The sequence below is a fragment of the Triturus cristatus genome, chromosome 6, assembly GCF_964204655.1.
Source record: "Triturus cristatus chromosome 6, aTriCri1.1, whole genome shotgun sequence".
NCBI lineage: Eukaryota > Metazoa > Chordata > Amphibia > Caudata > Salamandridae > Triturus > Triturus cristatus.
The window spans coordinates 786,431,711-786,452,861 of NC_140589.1; the positions used below are offsets into that span (position 1 = coordinate 786,431,711).

The window sequence follows — 21,151 nt, forward strand, 5'->3', positions numbered from 1 at the left end:
CACTATGTACTAGGCCTTCGTTTAACCCCTTCGATGCTGCGCAGATTCCGCCGCTGTGCTGACGGAATCTTGCGCGGGTGTGGTCATGACGGAATGGTTCCGTCATGAGCACAGCTCAACCGTGGGTCATGACGGAACCATTCCGTCATGAGCACCGAAGGGGTTAAGGATGGCAGAGTACGTGCAGAACGCAACCAAACCTATTGAGGCCAGCAAAGAGTTCCAGATAGCTGCACTGGTGGCGTTCCAACCAGGGCAACAGGTAAGGGATATGGTGCCTATGGCACCAAGGGCCCTCCTGAACAAATGGAGTGGCCATTACCCTATCCTAGAAAAAAAGAGTGAGTTCACCTACTTGGTGGACCTGGGCACTAGCAGGTCCCCAAAAGGGTGATTCATGTGAACTCCCTAAAACTGTTTCGTGACAGGGCTGATGTAACCATAATGATGGTTACTGATGAGGATCAGGAGACAGAGAGTAAACCTCTCCGTAACATCCTCTCTTTCAGCACCCAAGATGAGTCAGTGGAAAGAGTTGTCTATTCAGACACCCTCTCTGCCCACCAGCAAGCTGATTGCAGGCAGGTCCTGCACCAGTATGCACAGCGCTTCTCCTTAACCCGATGTCAGACACACTGGGGTACCCATGATATGGACACTCGAGACAGCTTGCCTTTCAAAACCAAAATCTATCAACGGTCTGACCAAGTTAAGGAAAGCATCAAGGCTGAGGTCGGCAAGATTCCGGAGTTGTGGGTCATGAGCCTTCTTAGAATCCCTGAGCCACAACAGTGGTCCTAGTCCCCAAACCTCATCCACTTGGTGGGAAGAGAGAAATTATGTTTTGTGTGGCCTACAGAGGCCTCAATCCTGTCACCAAGACAGATGCATACCCCATCCCCAGTGCTCATGAACTGATAGATAAGTTAGGAGCTGCCAAATTTGTTTACCTTTGACTTAACTGCAGGGTACTGGCAGATTGGCATGGCCCCTGGAGCAAAGGAGAATACATCATTCTCCACATCAGATGGCCAATTCCAGTTCACTGTTATTCCCTTTGGTCCAAAGAATGCCTTACCACCTTCCAAATGTTGGTGAATCAAGTCCTTGCTGGGTTGAAAGGCTTTAGTGCAGCTTATCTTGATGATATTGCTGTGTTTAGCCCTTCCTGGCAAGATCACCTGGTCCACCTGGGGAAGATTTCACATGCCTTGCAAACTGCAGGCCTAACTATCAAGGCATCCAAATGCCAGATAGGGCAGGGAATTGTTATATACTTGGGCCACCTTGTAGGTGGAGGCCAAGTTCAACCACTACTGCCGAAAATCCAGACAATTCTGGACTGGGAAGCTCCAACCACCCAGACCCAAGTCAGGGCATTCCTTTGCTTGACTGGGTAATACAGGAGGTTTGTGAAGGGGTATGGGTCCATTGTGACACCCCTCACATAACTCACCTCCAACAAGATGCCCAAGAAGTGAACTGGACAGTTAGCTGCCAAAAGGCTTTTGACACCCTAAAAGAGACAATGTGCTCATCACCTATTCTTAAGTCTCCAGATTACTCCAAGCAGTTCATTGTGCAGACTGATGCCTCTGAGCTAGGGAAAGGAGCGGTCCTATCCCAGACCAATGATGATGGTCAAGGCCAACCTGTTGCTTTCATAAGCAGAAGGCTACTCTCCAGGGAACAGAGTTGGAGTGCCATTGAGAGGGAGGCATTTGCTGTGGTTTGGTCCCTGAAGAAGCTGAGACCATACCTGTTTGGTACTCATTTCCAAACTGACCACAAACCTCTCAGAACGCAGATGAAAGAAGAAAACCCAAAACATTTGAGGTGGTCCATCTCCCTACAGGGAATAGACTTTACCGAGGAACTTAGACCCAGGACTGCCCCTGCCAATGCAGATGGCCTTTCTAGATTCTTCCACTTAGACAATGAAGTCTCTCATGGGAAGGGTTAGTCTCATCTTCTTTCATTTGGTGGGTGTGTGGGGGGGTTGTGTAGGAAAGCGCCCCTTTTTGCATGGTTTCCCCCCACTTTTTGCCTCACCGGTGATGCAACTTGACTTGATGTGCCCTGGGTTCCTGCCAATCAGGTTCCTAGGGCCTGTGTTCTTTCCCAAAACTTTACCTTTGTACCCACAATTGGCACATCTCTGGCCACTAGTAAGCCCCTTGTAAAAGGTACCACGGGTACCAAGGGCACTGTGACCAGGGAAGGCCTTCAAGGGGTGCAGCACCTATTGTGCCTGCGTTAGAGGCCCTGAACCTTAACACACCCACTCACTGCCATTGCATGCTGCGTGTTTTGGTACAGATAAAAGTGAAGAATCGACATGGCACACAACCCTGTGTGCCATGCCTGCAATCCACTGCCTGTGGCCTAGATACGCCACCCATCTAGCAGGGTGCACTAGACCACAGGTGAGGGTACAGTTGCATGAGGCTTGTACCCCTACAGTGACTAAGTCCTTTCTCAGACATTGTAAGTGCAATAAAGCCATAAAGAGTATATGATCTGGGGGTTGGTCCTTACAAACTCCACAGTCCATAATACCATCTTAGTAAGCTGACCCTGCCTTTAGCTGTACCCAGCAACTGACTTCTACCGGTTCTGCCCCCCACTTTGGACGGTAAGTACACATCTCAGTCCCCTCCATCTTGAAGATGAGGGGACCCAGCCAATTAGGAAGAGGATCATTGCCCCCTCCCACTGGAGAGTGGAATAAGAGAGGGTGTACTCACCCCAAGGGAGGGACCCCTTGGTCCCGACCTGCACACCACTGTAAACTCACCTAAATTTAGTATTTAGAGGCGTCCTTAAACTTTGCCTCCTCAGATTCGAGGAAGAAAGAAGGACCGAAGAGCCATGCTGACCCAGGAAGAAGAGGACACCAACTGCTTTGGCCCCAGCTCTACCGGCCTGTCTCGACTCTGACCTGACTACAGTGGAAACCCCGGCGGGTCCAGCAGCCAGCAACCCCCCAGAGTCCGGAGGACCTGCCCTGCAATCACTTTAAAGATTCTGGGCCAGATGTATTAACATTGGATTTTGCGAGTCTATAATAGCAAATTTTACCGATTCACTATTATAGACTCGCAAAATGCAATGTATGTAGGTTTCGCAAAAGAATTTGTGATTCCTAAAAATTACTTAATAGCGAATCACAAATTGCGATTTGCTATTAAGGAATGCCTACCCATTCATTCCTTTGGGCCTAGAGGCCAATAGGAATGAGTGGGAAGATATTCGCAATTTGCAAGTACCAAATTGGTACTCTCAAATTGCGAATGCAATTTCAAGGGTGATAGGGGGGCCAAAAGGCCACCCTGATGCACCCCCAAAAAATTTAAGTGTGCACATGTGGCGCACATACATACCCTAAGGGCATGTCTGTGCACCACATTGCACTTAGAAAAATGCAAAATGGTTTTTTTTTTGCTAAGGATTTGCGAATTACTACCAACGTGAACTTGGTGGTAATTTGCGATTCCTTAAAGCAGGCTCGCAATGTTTTACTGCTTCCTGCATTGCATTTACGGAATCGCAAATTGCGATTCCCTAACTGCATTCGCAATTTAGGTAATCGAAAAAAATTGCGATTACCCATATTGCTAATGCCAAGAGGTTGATACATTGCAAAAGGGATTTTTGCATTCGCAAACGGGCCGATTATGCGAATCCGCCCATTTGCGAACGCAAAAAGCCTTGATACAACTGGCCCTCTGTCTCTCGTAAGAACAGGATTTGCTCAGCAAAGACTCAACCACAGAATCAGGATCCAGGCGGCTCCGAAATTTTGCAACCCTTTGCACCCGACGCCCACGGCCCAAGTTTGAGGGGCCCAACACCATAAGGAGGTCTCCCCAGCGATCCTGACTTGGGATCTTGAGATCCCCGACTTCCCTCAAGCCGACGCCTGCAGTCTCAACCTGAAGTGCCCCACTGACCGGAACTGGTAAGAAGACCCAATGCCAAAAGACATCCCATGGCCTTGGGTGGCTAATCTGATGGTTCCCAGGCATTCAACTGACCTCTCCAGCCGGTGCTCACCTTCAGGAAGCCTTCCTGACAAAGCCTGCAGCATCTTTTTCAAACTGACGATATAGATTGCGAATCACAGGGCTCCTGGCATCTTCTTGGCACTCTGCATCCAGCCGCCTCCGTGCGGCTGGTGGTGCAACTCCTGTGCTGATTGTTGGCCCCTGCAGGGCTGATCCTAACCCCAGGAGCTTTATTCCCACAACCGAGTGGCCTGCTCGTAAGCAGCCCCTGGCCAAAAGTCCCCTTAGCCCCATTGGTTAACATTGGGCCCCTGCACTCTGCACCCGGCCACCTCAGTGCCGCTGGTGTTGCAATTTGAGTGCCTAACTGGACCTTGGGGAAAGGGTCCTAACCCCCAAAAGTCGTACTTACAGGTCGTTTACTTACCTGTAAACCATTAACACTGTTTTCCCATGGGAACCAATGATACCAGTTTTGTTCCTAAAAATGTGTTGACCTGTCTTTTGTATGAAAGAAAAGTTACTGTATTTTAACCCTGAAAAAGTCTTACTTACCTTTGTATTTTAGGATCCACGGTGTGATATATAGGCATATCATCCAGAGGAATGTATGACGTTACAACGCATACATTTACAATGCATGCCTTTACAATGCAGTTTTTACATCGCAACATCCTTTACAACGCATTCTTTTCCATAGCATGCCATTACATCGCATTGTCAGAAACTACCTTTACAATGCATTTCATTACATCGCATTATACCTCTACAACGCATACCATTACAATGCATACCATTACATCACATTTAAGGTAAGTGTTGGATAGTATAGGGGTAATAATTACTATTCTAACTCCAGTGAGTGCAACAGTAGGGTAAGTGTTGGATAGTGTAGGCGTAAAAATTACTATTCTAACTCCAGTGAGTGCAGCAGTAGGGTAAGTGTTGGATAGTGTAGGGGTAAAATGTGCTATTCTAACTCCAGTGAGTGCAACAGTAGGGTAAGTGTTGGATAGTGTAAGGGTACTATACGTTGTAATGGTATGCATCGTAATGACTTGGGATGTAATGCCTGCGTTGTAGTAACATGCATTTTAATGACATGCGTTGTAATGACATGCGATGTAAAGGATGTTGCGATGTAATGACTGCTATGTAAAGGTACTGCGATGTAATGACTGCGTTGTAAAGGTTGTTTCCCCATCCAGAGTAGTCATTGTAATCCAAAAGTAAAAGAAAAGTAACTAAAAGTAATTTCTATGTAATTTAAACTGTTTTTAAAGCAAATACAAACCTGTAACGATTGCAAATCAATTCCCAATTGTATTTCCTTGTAAAGTTTTAAAAAATACATTTACCTTCCTGTACCAAGTTCTAGAAATAAAACATAAGTATACCAGACCGCCGTGAGGGGAACGGCAGCTTGGGACTTCAACTCCCAGCATCCTAGTGCCCCCGCTGGACGCCTGCTTTCGGTGTCATCAAGCAGCGCCAGAGGGGCTATATAAGATCAGGCAGCTTACCGCAGCGTGTCCGTCCTTGCCCGTCGAGGACCGTTCGAGGCCGGGCCGGGCACCCCCCCCTGACATTTGTTGCAGGACATCTGATCCGTAAGTGCTGCTGGCGGTGCACTTACGTGCAGACGCGATTAACTCTATGCATTTGCTTATCCCTGGTGCAGCACTGTGCCCGTTTCTTCTCCATAAACTCTCAGGTGATCACGTGATACTCTTGCTTCTGTGCTATTAGATCTATTTAGATCTGTTTATACTATCTGGCATTATCTCTTAAGTTGTCACTACCTGTGGGCGGACAGGGGCTGTTGATAGGCCTGTTGCAGGCCAGTGCTGTTATCCGGATTTCTTGAACTATTTGACTTACGTCCCTTTATTTGTACTGTGTGCTGCCGTCGTATTCACCTCCCGCCGCCGCTTTTTAAACATATTGCGACCGCTGTGTGGAGGGCTCCATTTCTCTGGCGTTGAAGCACCGGAAGGAGGTTCCAGTGGTTCTCTTTTGATGTACCTGATAGTGCGCTAATTGTCCTTTCATTGCCATACTCGTATTATTTAAGGGGTGTCTACACTGTTGATACGAAGCCTAGATTTTATAGGAGAACAGTACCACTTTATAACTTATATGTGTATTAAGTGGGAATAATATGAGCAAGTCTAAGGGCACAGCAATGGCAACTCGTTCAATTTCCAGGAAAAAGGCTCAGGTTAACACACCACTCCTTAGCATCACTGCCATAGACAGGATGCTCCAAAGGACCATAGGAGTCGTTGTAACCGCGATTGAGAACACCGAAAGGCGCCTCTCACTACCCCCAAATATGTGCCTATCGACCCAACTGACTGAGGGTACAAATATGGATGTAAATACCTCTATTGTCACTACATATTCACAGGACTCCATTCTTATGGGCTCTTTTGCTGGTCTCCCAGCTATAGAGACAAATCAGATAATACCTCTACAACAAACTTCCCCCCCTGAGTCTATGAGCAGGGAAAGTAGGCTGTCAGCGACCCCAAACACCCAGATGAATATAGAATCTTCACCACATATCAACATCTCAGAAGGTGAGGTAGGGATGGATGTTTGCATTATTAATGAAGATAGTAACACACTAGATAAAGCTAACTCCACCTGTAATCATCTGAGGGAGAAGGGGCGTATAGACAAGCTGGAACCCAAAAAGGTGAGGGCTGCTAACAAATTAAGAGCAAAATCAAAAATTGCAAGGCCAAAACATGGATCAGGGCAGGGCAGAATTGTGAACCCTGTGACAAGAATCACCAACAGGACAACAGAACCCACAATACATACAGATTACCCACAGGAAATAACCACACATGGGAACACTTGTCATGAAATTGTTGACACAGCTGTCCGTAACCAGGGAAGTATTAATAATTTTTGCACGGAGAAATTAATGTCTAGAATGGAGCAATTATTGAAGTCACTTATGCTTCCCGTAAATGAAAGGGTAAAAATAATAGTGGAAAGGCTGGAGAAAATTGAAGAAGCCCAACAGCTAAATAATGACATTCTGTTGAAACTTGTCAAGTCTCTCCAAACACAGAGCCGTAATATTATTAATGATAAGCCAGAGTGCTTACGGAATAATGAGAATAGCCTGAGAGATGTGCTGGGCACTAGTAACCATACTCAATCACCCCAGCGACCTATATCTGCAGACAAGGGGCACAGGGAGTTGCTAACAGCCCCTCAAAAGAGTTCGGATAGGGTAAAAGAAGTGCCATCTCTCCCTAGTGCACAGACTGGAGACCTAGGCATAGAGTGCACTACTGAGAAGGATGGGAGTAAGTGGGTAGCCAAGGGATCATGTGGAAATAATAGCAATACAACTCAGGAAAAACCTGAGAGATTAAGGCCACATAGCAAGAGTGCATGTGTCGATTTACCACCAGAATCACACCCTTTTACTGTGGTTATGATAGGAGTACCAACTTTAAGGGAGGGCAAGTTAGAAAATTACATCGAACTGAAGAATAAGGTTAGCCATTGGCTATCCAAACATAGGCCTATCCCCCCTTATTTAAATGGTCAAATACTTCACGTTAGAAGACTAAAACGGGAGGGACAGAGACGAAAGGACCATGAAGGTGACTGTATCATCATAAATTTCAAAGACAGACGTTTAGTAAACTATATCAGTGGGTGGAGGGATGGTGACCTAGAGAGTAGAATTCAAACAGTGGATCTCACCTATTTTTATCCACCCTCCCTACCCGCCCAAAGAAACCTGTCTCGAAATTCTACTCAAGGAAATAGGTATTTCGATTATTATGATAATCGTTATCTGCCACAAAGTCACCCACGCCCCGAACCCATATACGAAGACAGGTATTTTGATTATCACGATAACCAATTTAGGTTACCCATTCACAATCGTTTTGACGCTTTTAACCTTCAAGGCTTAGAGGGTGTGGACTGACCCTTTGTAAAGATAGTTACACTACCAACCCCCAACCTATTTGAATTAAAAGGTAATGTAACAATCAAAGAACAGGCCCAGGTACCCCTGAATTCAGTAGATGAACGGCTGGTCAGCCCCAATTCATTGTCCGCAAATACCCCTGGAGATCAGGATATGATTAAGAACCACCCAGAGCAATCGGTGGCTGCTAATGAACCATCGATTAATAAAAAATCACTTAAAGGTTCATCCCTATATATGCGCGAACCCATAAGACCTCCAATAAAGAAACAGAATAAAGTCTGCGACCTAAAAATACTCAGTTGGAATGTCGCCGGCCTTGAACCCAGATTAAAAGATAAAGACTGGGTGGCGTTAATTACAAGGTATGACATAATTATGTTCCAAGAAACCTGGGCACCATATAATCTGCACATCAATGGGTTTCACTGTTATAACATACCAGCGCGCAAATCGCAACATGGTTGGGCAGTTGGTGGTTTGTTTGTTGGCCTCAGTATTATGGCCGGGGGAAATCATAGGGCTATTGAGACTGATAATGCCAACATACAGGCCATTGAGTATAAGCGGAAAAATCCCTTTGTTTTAATACATTTTTATAATAATGATTTTATAACAGTCCCAAATAAGAATTTTACAGCACTTTCTAATTTCATTTCCATATTAGTTGACAGATGGGGAAAAACTGTTGGGCCTGAGATTGTTGTTGTCGGGGACTTTAATGCTCAGCTCCCAAGGAATGCTTGGCAGGCAGAGCAGCGAAAGGGACCCCTTGTTAATCAAAGGTGTCAGGAACTGAGAGCTTTCTTAGATCACCATATCCTCAGTAACATAATGGATCATGGACTGGAACCATCGCAGCGGTTGGTACCCACTCATAGAGGATTAATTAGTACCTCCATTATTGACTTTATCTTTGTCTCCCCTGGTATGGCTGATCGTATAATGGAAACTGATACGGTAGTCACTGACTTCGGGGATCACAACCCTCTAACTGTAACATTTAAAATGGCACCAAAACCGGTTTATAGTACATCGCAGGGAGCTAAAGACTTAAGTGTAACCACTGATAAACTACGGTTAAAATGGAAAGTTATAGATAAAGCAGGAATCATGAGATCTCTGTTAAAGGAAGACCAGCAGTGCATAGATTTTTGCCTAGACCAAACAACTACTGGCCAGCAAATTATAACATACTTCAGTAAAATATGTGCCACAGTTAGGACTATGCTGACGGTTCAAGCCCCTCAGAGCCCTAAAGATCCCAGGTGGTTTGACCACAGCTGTTCTGTGGCTAATAGGAATTTACGTAAGACACTCGCAGAAATTCCTAGAATCAGAGCAAAAGTAAGTGGAGCAAGGAAGGCCTATAAACTAGCACTAGAGAAAAGGAGATCCATGCTCTTGGGCGAACGCTGGGAGGCATTGTCTCTGACCGCTGAAGGAAGAAAATCGAGCAATTTATTCTGGCCAGCAGTAAAAGAACTCCGGAATTTGGGCCAACAATTTACTCCATTTAGTTGTACCATTTCCGCTAGTTCTTGGGAATTACATTTCTCTAAAATGTATGCTGCCCCGGCAAAAGGTCCAACCATTAACATCCCCGAAACCTCTCCTAATCTAAAGATAACCATCGGAGAAGTGGAGGAGGCAATCGCCCAGAGTCTTGGCAATAAGGCCCCCGGCCCAGATGGACTCCCAATAGATCTCATTAAATGGCAACCTGATTTCTGGGCACCCATATTGGTGAATGTTTTTAATAGTTTGCCCGAATCATTAATGCCTGATACATGGAGTACTAGCATAATAGTTCCAATCTACAAGAAAGGGGATAGGTTCGACCCTATAAATTATAGACCAATCTCATTGTTGGATAACACACTGAAAATACTAGGTCGTGTTATCTACAATAGATTAATTACATGGACAGAGGAGACTGGGATACTATCCCCCTGCCAGTTAGGATTTAGATCAAGGGTCGGCACAGTGGAACAATGTCTTAATCTTAAATTAATTATTGACAAATATAATATTGCCCGCTCTCAACCCATTTATTTAGCCTTTATGGATTTGTCATCCGCCTTTGATTTGGTTAACCGGTCCAAACTTTGGACTATTTTATTAGAGTATGGTTTAGATATCACCCTGGTCCACTTTTTAGCTTTTTTACATACGGACCTAAAGTCCAGAGTGAGAATAGGCGTAGGTGGGGAACTGTCTGGACCCATTGAAATTGGAAGAGGAGTTAGACAGGGGTGCGTTCTAGCACCCCTGCTTTTTATTATCTACATAAATGGGCTTAGTAATTGTTAGACCTGTCAGCCCTTTGGGTGGTCCCTCCTCATCATTATTTATTTTGTCCCACTTTTGCCTCAAACCCTGTTTGAATTTTTCCTTTTTGGGAACCACCAGACTTTTTCGTGTTGCTGCAGATTCAGGGAGCCATTTTAGCTACCCCTGAAACTTCTGTCTGAGGGCCTGAAGCACAAAATGGTGGCCACCTGTGACATCACCAGCATCCACTGGAACCTACCAGCACCTTCCAGAACATTCCAGAACCCTGTGACAGTTGGAGGCGGTTTAGAATGTTGGGAAGCTAAGAGAGAGAGTTGGCAGTTGGAGCTGGCGGTTGGCACCTGACTGGTGAAGAGTGAGCAGCACAACAGTGAAGGAGGAAGGAGTGAAGCAGCAGGGGTGGAAACTTGTGCCTGGAGTGGGGTCCATAAACCCACCCTTGATACTAGTCCCTACTGATGGATCCCAGCCTGTAGCCCTGTGTGGGAAGAAGCCAGAAAAACTCATCCTAAGGACCTGGACAGCAGGAACAGGCCTTAGAAGCAGAAAGCAGCAAGATCCTGACCTGGAAACTGGTTTCCCTGGAGTCCGGCGTCGAGTAGCCTAAGACCTGGAGCCCGAGGTGGAGAAGCGGCGCTGACTGAAGAAGCAGACGTCGTACCCGGAGCCGCCTGAGGTCGTGAGAGGGCGCCGACGGAGGTCGTGAGGAATACCAAAGGTCGAGGAGGAAGTTAACCGAGGTCGAGTGAGCGGCGTCATCGGAGGAGTGAAGTCCGCCCTCCGGAGTCGTCGGAGACCGAGGTGAAGTGTACCGGAGGTCGGGAGTGAGGATCGCACTCCGGAGTCGCCCGGAACCTGAGAGGAGGAGCATCGGAGGTCGGGGGTGAGGATCGCACCCCGGAGTCGCCGGAAGTCGACATCGAGGCCAGGCCGGCCGACGTCATCGAAGCCGAGAGCGCCATCGGACCGGAGCCGCCCGAAGTCGACATCGAGTAGAGACTGCCCGACGCCGTCGAATCGGAGGTCGAGATCGAACCGAGGCCGCCGACATCGGACCGGAACCGCCTACCGGCGTCGTCTAGAACTGACATTGTGCCGAGGCCGCCGAGACCGAACCGGAACCGCCTCACGGCATCGACACGACTCCAGCGGCGTCGGAACATCAGAAAAAGGGCAGTAAGTGGAGTAGAGGGCGCCTAAGGCCCTGTGGAGACCTGAGAGACTGCTCTAAGGGGCTAGGGAGGTGCTGGAACCAACCTGACTGTGCCAGGGGTGAATTGGGACTAACCTAGAGAGGTTGTGTGGAGAGAGAAAGCCAGGGCACTGGTATTCCCCCCTTGATCTACCTCAGTTTAGGCCTCAGCCTTGTCCAAGCCAGGGAGTAGACCCCCTCAAGCCTTCCACAACCCTACAAGCTGTGCCTGGGCCAAATCAGCCCTTAGGAGTTGAAAAGTGATCTGATTACATGAGTGTTGCTGTATACTTTTAATTATTTATTGGGGGGCACTGTATTTATTGTGTTTAACCTATTTATTGCTTCACTATATTTATTGGTCCACAGGACTTGTTGGTGCACAATATTTATTGGTGACAGTATTTATTGCCTCAGAATATTTAATTGCCTGTATTACCTGCACTTAAATTTATGTCCTTTATATTTATGATCACCCCTATTTATTGAATCTTCAGACAATATTTATTTGACCTGCACTATTTAAAAATTGTATATTGTGATTGACTTATTTATTTTTCCAATCAGCAACTAAGAGAAAAAGATAAAGAAAGATATTTTCATAATTTTTACGGTGTAGAGTCGTTTTTGGAACGGATGCACGCATGGTTATTGTATGGGTATATTGTATGCTTAGCACGGTGCCTGTTTCCTGACCACTCGAGCCAAGCTACCACAGTGTGTTCGGGAAGTCCACCACCACCCTGCGGAGTGGGAGTGGGCTGTTTCCAACATAAATTGGTGTTCAGTGGTGGGATAGAGCTGTGCCTACGCATACTCAACAATAACTGTGGGTAGTCCATAGGCCTACACCGGGAGTTTTCTCAAGAGCGGCCTTCCTAATTGTGGGTTTTTGTTTTTTCCAAATTTACTCTGGTGGTGGGAGGAGGTATTATTAAAGGTACCCCCCTGCATAGTTACTGCACAAAACCTGTCCTCTAACCTGAGTGGGCAAGATGGAGTTTGTACTAGAAAATCTAGAAACGTACACTGTGGCCCAACTCAGGGAGTTTTGCCAGCGGGAGGGGGTGTACAGTCCCCCAGGAGCAAAGAAGGGTGCACTCCAAACCAGCTTAAGGGCTTGGGGGGAGGCACGCCGAGAAAGCAAGGCTGAGGAGGAAGATAGGGATGGAGAGCCTGACCCCGAGGGGGCTGAGATGTACCAACCTGAGGTGGGGAACCTGTCAGCAGGGCCCAGAACCATTTCTAGGAAGGGCAGCAGTGCCTCTAGCGGTGGCTTGTCTGAAGTGGAGCTAACAGACCGGAGGGAGAAAAGACAGCTCACATGGGACTTAGCAAGGCTGGAGAAGGAGAAGGAGGAGCAGAGGATGGCCCATGAATTGCGACTGAAAGAAATAGATCTTCAGATCTTGAGAATCGGGGCACAACCTGTTCCTAATGGTGGCAGCCAAACCCAAGAGATCACCAGGGAACCTAAACCATACCTGCCAAAGGACATAGTAGCTAGCTATGGAGTGGGCGACGACATCGCCAAGTGGCTAGCGGCCTATGAGGTCTCGTTGAGGGCCCATGGGGTTCCAGAGAAGTACTGGGGAGGGGGATTGTACAAGTACATGCCTCCAGCTGGTAGGGATGCTTTATTGGCCCTCGAGGAGGATGAGCAGACCCACTACCCCACCATGAAACTGGCGCTCATCAGAAAGTTTGGACTAACACCTGAAAAGTACAGACAGAAGTTCAGGGGTAGTCACAAGCTGGGCACTCAGAATTGGGTGGACTTCCTGGACTATGCGAAGAAGGCAATGGAAGGTTGGATTCAGGGCAGTGAAGTGAGGAACTACGAGGGGTTGTTTGATCTGGTACTGAAGGAACACCTGCTCGAGAAATGTTTCCCTGAACTGCGGCAACACCTGGTGGATAGCAAGCTGACCAGTCCCCGGAAGCTTGCTGAGGAGGCGGACATTTGGGCTAGTACCCGGGTGTCCACAAGGGGGACTGGAGGGGATACTCAAAAGGCCGGACAGGGCGCCCCCCAGAAGAAAGAGGGAGGGGAAAAGAAAAAGGAGTTCTCCAAAGGCCCCCAAAATAACTTCCAAGGGAAGGGAACAGGATTCACCTCTAAGGCTAACCCACCCAGAAACCCTAATCCTGGCCAGAGTCAGCAGCCAAGGGTTGTCCATTGCTACGAGTGCGGTGGCGTTGGACACTATAAAGGAGATCCGAAGTGTCAGAAACGATCACCCCCTCCCACTGGAGGAAAGACCCCCGGAGTAGCTAGTGCAGTGCTCGGGGAGGAGATGCCCTTAACTAAGGGAAGGGAGTGGGCGGGTGTCACTTTAGTGTCCCTGGGAGAACGGGAGATGGTTCCTAAGATCCAGGTGCCCGCAAATACCGCAAAGTATGGGCAGTGGGTCACCATCAACGGCCAAAGAGGGGAGGCTCTGAGAGACACAGGAGCCAGTATGACTATGGTGCGTAGTCAACTGGTGTCTCCAGAGCAGGTAATTCCCGATGTACTCCACCCAGCCGCGATGGCTGACGGCAGAACAGGTCACTATCCCGTGGCCGAGGTTCCCTTTGAATGGGGGGGGGTTGCAGGTTCACTTCGAGTTGCCGTAAGCCCTGCCGTGCCAGTCGATTGTCTGCTGGGGAATGATATGGAGCACAACGCTTGGAAGGAGGTGGAATACCGGACTCACACCGAGATGCTGGGTACACCTGACTGGGCCTGTGTTAGCACAAGGTCCGCGACTACCCGAAGAGGGAGTTCATTTCGGCTGGAGCCTGGAACAAAGGCCCAGCCAGCTGCCAGTCAAGGGAAGAACCGAGGACAGGAGGAGCCTGCCTCGGCGTCTCCACCCCGTAGGACGGATAGGCCACCGGAGGTGGTGGACCAGGAGTCTGCGGAGGGGGGCGTTACCAACCTGGAGGACCTACCCATCCCGGCCGAGTGGCACGTGGAGGGAGGCCCGTCCAGGGAGGAATTCTGCCAGGGCCAGAGGGAGTGCCCTACCCTTGAGGGGCTGAGGCGACAGGCCGAAGCCCAGGCAGCAGGGAACGTTGAAGGGAACTACAGTGTTTACTGGGAGGATGGCCTCCTCTACAGTGAACCCAAGGCACCCCTACACGGATCGTCACGAGCCTTGGTAGTTCCTCAACGTTATCGAGCCTTCCTTCTGGAGTTGGCTCACGAGATACCATTGGCAGGACACCTGGGGCAAGACAAGACCTTCGCCCGTCTTGTCCCACACTTTTATTGGCCTCAGATGAAAGTGTCGTCCGATACCTACTGCCGGACATGTGTGTCTTGCCAAGCCAGTGGGAAAACAGGGGTGAAGCTGAAAGCTCCCCTGGAACCACTTCCTGTCGTTAGCACCCCCTTTGAAAGGGTGGGCATCGACATTGTGGGTCCGTTAGATCCGCCAACATCAGCTGGTCACAGGTTTATCCTGGTCCTGGTGGATCATGCCACACGGTACCCAGAGGCAATACCTCTGAGGACCATAACAGCACCTGTTGTGGCTAGGGCCCTGATGGGAATCTTTACCCGAGTGGGTTTTCCCAAGGAAGTTGTGTCCGACAGGGGGACCAACTTCATGTCAGCGTATATGCGGGCAATGTGGAAGGAGTGTGGAGTGACATACCGGTTCACCACTCCTTACCACCCCCAGACAAATGGTCTGGTGGAGAGGTTTAATAAAACCTTGAAGGGCATGATCAGAAGTCTGCCTGAAAGCCTGCGGAGGAAATGGGACGTCCTCCTACCCTGTTTACTTTTTTCTTACAGGGAAGTGCCACAGAAGGGAGTGGGCTTCAGCCCCTTCGAGCTTCTGTATGGGCACCCTGTACGTGGACCTCTTAACCTGGTGAGAGACGGATGGGAAAGAACTCCCAGAAAGCTCCCCCAGGATGTGGTGAGCTACATGCTGGCCTTCCGGAGCCAAATGGCTAAGTTGTGGAAGCAAGCTTCTGACAACTTGGAAGCCAGCCAAGCAGTAATGAAGGCGTGGTATGACCACAATGCTCACCCGGTGGAGTTGGAGCCTGGCCAGAAGGTGTGGGTGATCGAACCCGGAGAGCTTAGCGCCCTCCAGGATCGCTGGTCAGGACCCTTTGAGGTGTTGGAGAAGAAGGGTAAGGCTACCTACTTGGTGGACCTGAAGATCCCTCGTCAGCCCCTGCGGGTGCTGCATGCCAACCGCCTCAAACCCCACCACGAGAGGCCCGAAGTCATCTTGATGATGGTGACTGACGGAGGAGAGGACGTGGAAAGCGAGCCTCTCCCTGATCTGTTTGCGTCTCAAGAAAAGGATGGGTCGGTGGAGGGAGTGATTCTCTCCCCATCTCTAACTCCTGAACAGCAGGAGGACTGTCGCCAGGTCCTGGGGCAGTACTCTTCGTTGTTCTCCCTTGTCCCGGGTAGGACTCACCTGTGCGTCCATGACGTGGACACAGGAGACAGCCCACCTGTGAAGTCCAAGATCTACCGGATGTCAGACAAGGTGAAGGCCAGCATTCATAGTGAAGTCACTAAGATGCTGGAGCTAGGAGTGATTGAACCTTCTAGCAGCCCCTGGTCTAGTCCGGTGGTGTTAGTACCGAAAGCTGCACCACCGGGTGCCCAACCAGAACTGAGGTTCTGTGTGGACTACCGGGGACTGAATTCAGTGACAAAAACTGATGCTCATCCGATCCCAAGGGCGGATGAATTGATTGACCGGCTGGGAGCTGCCCAATATCTAAGTACCTTTGACCTTACTTCAGGGTACTGGCAGATCTCTTTGACTGATGGAGCAAGGGAAAGGTCAGCCTTCTCCACGCCCAATGGCCACTACCAGTTCTGTGTGATGCCCTTTGGGCTCAAGAACGCACCTGCCACGTTTCAGCGCCTGGTAAACCAGATCCTCACCGGAATGGAGAGTTTCTCTGCTGCTTATCTGGATGACATAGCCGTCTTCAGTAACAGCTGGGAGGATCACTTGCGTCACCTGCAAGCTGTTCTCCAGGCCCTGAGACAAGCTGGATTGACGATCAAGGCCAGCAAGTGCCAGATCGGGCAGGGGTCGGTAGTGTACCTTGGACACTTGGTGGGTAGGGGAGCGGTGCAACCCCTCCAGGCGAAGATCGAGGCCATCATGGCCTGGGAACCCCCCAAGACACAGACTGAGGTCCGAGCATTTTTGGGCCTCACGGGATATTACCGCCGCTTCGTGAAGGGGTACGGTACCATCGTAGCCCCCCTCACGGAGCTCACGTCCAAGAAACAACCTCGACGGGTAGTCTGGACGGAGGCCTGTCAGCAGGCCTTTGTGAGATTGAAGAAAGCCATGTGCGAGGCCCCGGTCTTAAGGGCCCCAGACTTTTCCAAGAAGTTCATTGTCCAGACAGATGCATCAGAACATGGCATTGGGGCAGTGTTATCGCAACTCAACGAAGAGGGTCTGGATCAACCCGTGGTCTTCCTATCCCGGAGACTACTCCCCAGGGAACAGAAGTGGAGTGCAATAGAGCGTGAAGCCTTTGCAGTGGTATGGGCTCTGAAGAAGTTGCGGCCATACCTGTTTGGCTCGCACTTCCTAGTTCAGACCGACCACAGACCCCTTCGTTGGCTGATGCAAATGAAGGGGGAGAATCCCAAGTTGTTGAGGTGGTCTATTTCCCTACAGGGGATGGACTTTCAGGTGGAACATCGGCCTGGAGTGGACCACGCCAATGCAGACGGTCTCTCAAGGTATTTCCGCCTTAGTGTTGAGAACTCCCAAGGGGTTGGGTAGCTCTCCCCACTTTCAGCTGGGGGGGACGCGTGTTAGACCTGTCAGCCCTTTGGGTGGTCCCTCCTCATCATTATTTATTTTGTCCCACTTTTGCCTCAAACCCTGTTTGAATTTTTCCTTTTTGGGAACCACCAGACTTTTTCGTGTTGCTGCAGATTCAGGGAGCCATTTTAGCTACCCCTGAAACTTCTGTCTGAGGGCCTGAAGCACAAAATGGTGGCCACCTGTGACATCACCAGCATCCACTGGAACCTACCAGCACCTTCCAGAACATTCCAGAACCCTGTGACAGTTGGAGGCGGTTTAGAATGTTGGGAAGCTAAGAGAGAGAGTTGGCAGTTGGAGCTGGCGGTTGGCACCTGACTGGTGAAGAGTGAGCAGCACAACAGTGAAGGAGGAAGGAGTGAAGCAGCAGGGGTGGAAACTTGTGCCTGGAGTGGGGTCCATAAACCCACCCTTGATACTAGTCCCTACTGATGGATCCCAGCCTGTAGCCCTGTGTGGGAAGAAGCCAGAAAAACTCATCCTAAGGACCTGGACAGCAGGAACAGGCCTTAGAAGCAGAAAGCAGCAAGATCCTGACCTGGAAACTGGTTTCCCTGGAGTCCGGCGTCGAGTAGCCTAAGACCTGGAGCCCGAGGTGGAGAAGCGGCGCTGACTGAAGAAGCAGACGTCGTACCCGGAGCCGCCTGAGGTCGTGAGAGGGCGCCGACGGAGGTCGTGAGGAATACCAAAGGTCGAGGAGGAAGTTAACCGAGGTCGAGTGAGCGGCGTCATCGGAGGAGTGAAGTCCGCCCTCCGGAGTCGTCGGAGACCGAGGTGAAGTGTACCGGAGGTCGGGAGTGAGGATCGCACTCCGGAGTCGCCCGGAACCTGAGAGGAGGAGTGTTGGAAACAGCCCACTCCCACTCCGCAGGGTGGTGGTGGACTTCCCGAACACACTGTGGTAGCTTGGCTCGAGTGGTCAGGAAACAGGCACCGTGCTAAGCATACAATATACCCATACAATAACCATGCGTGCATCCGTTCCAAAAACGACTCTACACCGTAAAAATTATGAAAATATCTTTCTTTATCTTTTTCTCTTAGTTGCTGATTGGAAAAATAAATAAGTCAATCACAATATACAATTTTTAAATAGTGCAGGTCAAATAAATATTGTCTGAAGATTCAATAAATAGGGGTGATCATAAATATAAAGGACATAAATTTAAGTGCAGGTAATACAGGCAATTAAATATTCTGAGGCAATAAATACTGTCACCAATAAATATTGTGCACCAACAAGTCCTGTGGACCAATAAATATAGTGAAGCAATAAATAGGTTAAACACAATAAATACAGTGCCCCCCAATAAATAATTAAAAGTATACAGCAACACTCATGTAATCAGATCACTTTTCAATTCCTAAGGGCTGATTTGGCCCAGGCACAGCTTGTAGGGTTGTGGAAGGCTTGAGGGGGTCTACTCCCTGGCTTGGACAAGGCTGAGGCCTAAACTGAGGTAGATCAAGGGGGGAATACCAGTGCCCTGGCTTTCTCTCTCCACACAACCTCTCTAGGTTAGTCCCAATTCACCCCTGGCACAGTCAGGTTGGTTCCAGCACCTCCCTAGCCCCTTAGAGCAGTCTCTCAGGTCTCCACAGGGCCTTAGGCGCCCTCTACTCCACTTACTGCCCTTTTTCTGATGTTCCGACGCCGCTGGAGTCGTGTCGATGCCGTGAGGCGGTTCCGGTTCGGTCTCGGCGGCCTCGGCACAATGTCAGTTCTAGACGACGCCGGTAGGCGGTTCCGGTCCGATGTCGGCGGCCTCGGTTCGATCTCGACCTCCGATTCGACGGCGTCGGGCAGTCTCTACTCGATGTCGACTTCGGGCGGCTCCGGTCCGATGGCGCTCTCGGCTTCGATGACGTCGGCCGGCCTGGCCTCGATGTCGACTTCCGGCGACTCCGGGGTGCGATCCTCACCCCCGACCTCCGATGCTCCTCCTCTCAGGTTCCGGGCGACTCCGGAGTGCGATCCTCACTCCCGACCTCCGGTACACTTCACCTCGGTCTCCGACGACTCCGGAGGGCGGACTTCACTCCTCCGATGACGCCGCTCACTCGACCTCGGTTAACTTCCTCCTCGACCTTTGGTATTCCTCACGACCTCCGTCGGCGCCCTCTCACGACCTCAGGCGGCTCCGGGTACGACGTCTGCTTCTTCAGTCAGCGCCGCTTCTCCACCTCGGGCTCCAGGTCTTAGGCTACTCGACGCCGGACTCCAGGGAAACCAGTTTCCAGGTCAGGATCTTGCTGCTTTCTGCTTCTAAGGCCTGTTCCTGCTGTCCAGGTCCTTAGGATGAGTTTTTCTGGCTTCTTCCCACACAGGGCTACAGGCTGGGATCCATCAGTAGGGACTAGTATCAAGGGTGGGTTTATGGACCCCACTCCAGGCACAAGTTTCCACCCCTGCTGCTTCACTCCTTCCTCCTTCACTGTTGTGCTGCTCACTCTTCACCAGTCAGGTGCCAACTGCCAGCTCCAACTGCCAACACTCTGTCTTAACCTCCCAACATTCTAAACCGCCTCCAACTGTCACAGAGTTCTGGAATGTTCTGGAAGGTGCTGGTAGGTTCCAGTGGATGCTGGTGATGTTACAGGTGGCCACCATTTTGTGCTTCAGGCCCTCAGACAGAAGTTTCAGGGGTAGCTAAAATGGCTCCCTGAATCTGCAGCAACACTAAAAAGTCTGGTGGTTCCCAAAAAGGAAAAATTCAAACAGGGTTTGAGGCAAAAGTGGGACAAAATAAATAATGATGAGGAGGGACCACCCAAAGGGCTGACAGGTCTAACACGCGTCCCCCCCAGCTGAAAGTGGGGAGAGCTACCCAACCCCTTGGGAGTTCTCATCACTAAGGCGGAAATACCTTGAGAGACCGTCTGCATTGGCGTGGTCCACTCCAGGCCGATGTTCCACCTGAAAGTCCATCCCCTGTAGGGAAATAGACCACCTCAACAACTTGGGATTCTCCCCCTTCATTTGCATCAGCCAACGAAGGGGTCTGTGGTCGGTCTGAACTAGGAAGTGCGAGCCAAACAGGTATGGCCGCAACTTCTTCAGAGCCCATACCACTGCAAAGGCTTCACGCTCTATTGCACTCCACTTCTGTTCCCTGGGAAGTAGTCTCCGGGATAGGAAGACCACGGGTTGATCCAGACCCTCTTCGTTGAGTTGCGATACCACTGCCCCAATGCCATGTTCTGATGCATCTGTCTGGACAATGAACTCCTTGGAAAAGTCTGGGGCCCTTAAGACCGGGGCCTCGCACATGGCTTTCTTCAATCTCTCAAAGGCTTGCTGACAAGCCTCCGTCCAGACTACCCGTCGAGGTTGTTTCTTGGACGTGAGCTCCGTGAGGGGGGCTACGATGGTACCGTACCCCTTCACGAAGCGGCGGTAATATCCCGTGAGGCCCAAAAATGCTCGGACCTCAGTCTGTGTCTTGGGGGGTTCCCAGGCCATGATGGCCTCGATCTTCGCCTGGAGGGGTTGCACCGCTCCCCTACCCACCAAGTGTCCAAGGTACACTACCGACCCCTGCCCGATCTGGCACTTGCTGGCCTTGATCGTCAATCCAGCTTGTCTCAGGGCCTGGAGAACAGCTTGCAGGTGACGCAAGTGATCCTCCCAGCTGTTACTGAAGACGGCTATGTCATCCAGATAAGCAGCAGAGAAACTCTCCATTCCGGTGAGGATCTGGTTTACCAGGCGCTGAAACGTGGCAGGTGCGTTCTTGAGCCCAAAGGGCATCACACAGAACTGGTAGTGGCCATTGGGCGTGGAGAAGGCTGACCTTTCCCTTGCTCCATCAGTCAACGAGATCTGCCAGTACCCTGAAGTAAGGTCAAAGGTACTTAGATATTGGGCAGCTCC

General features: G+C 49.9%; 1 protein-coding gene across 6 annotated transcripts in view; it reads left to right on the forward strand.

Annotated features, from left to right (window-relative positions):
* AK9 (adenylate kinase 9) overlaps positions 1-21,151 on the forward strand; it is a 1,219,082-nt gene that overhangs the window by 954,262 nt on the left and 243,669 nt on the right. The gene's annotated exons all lie outside the window — the stretch shown is intronic.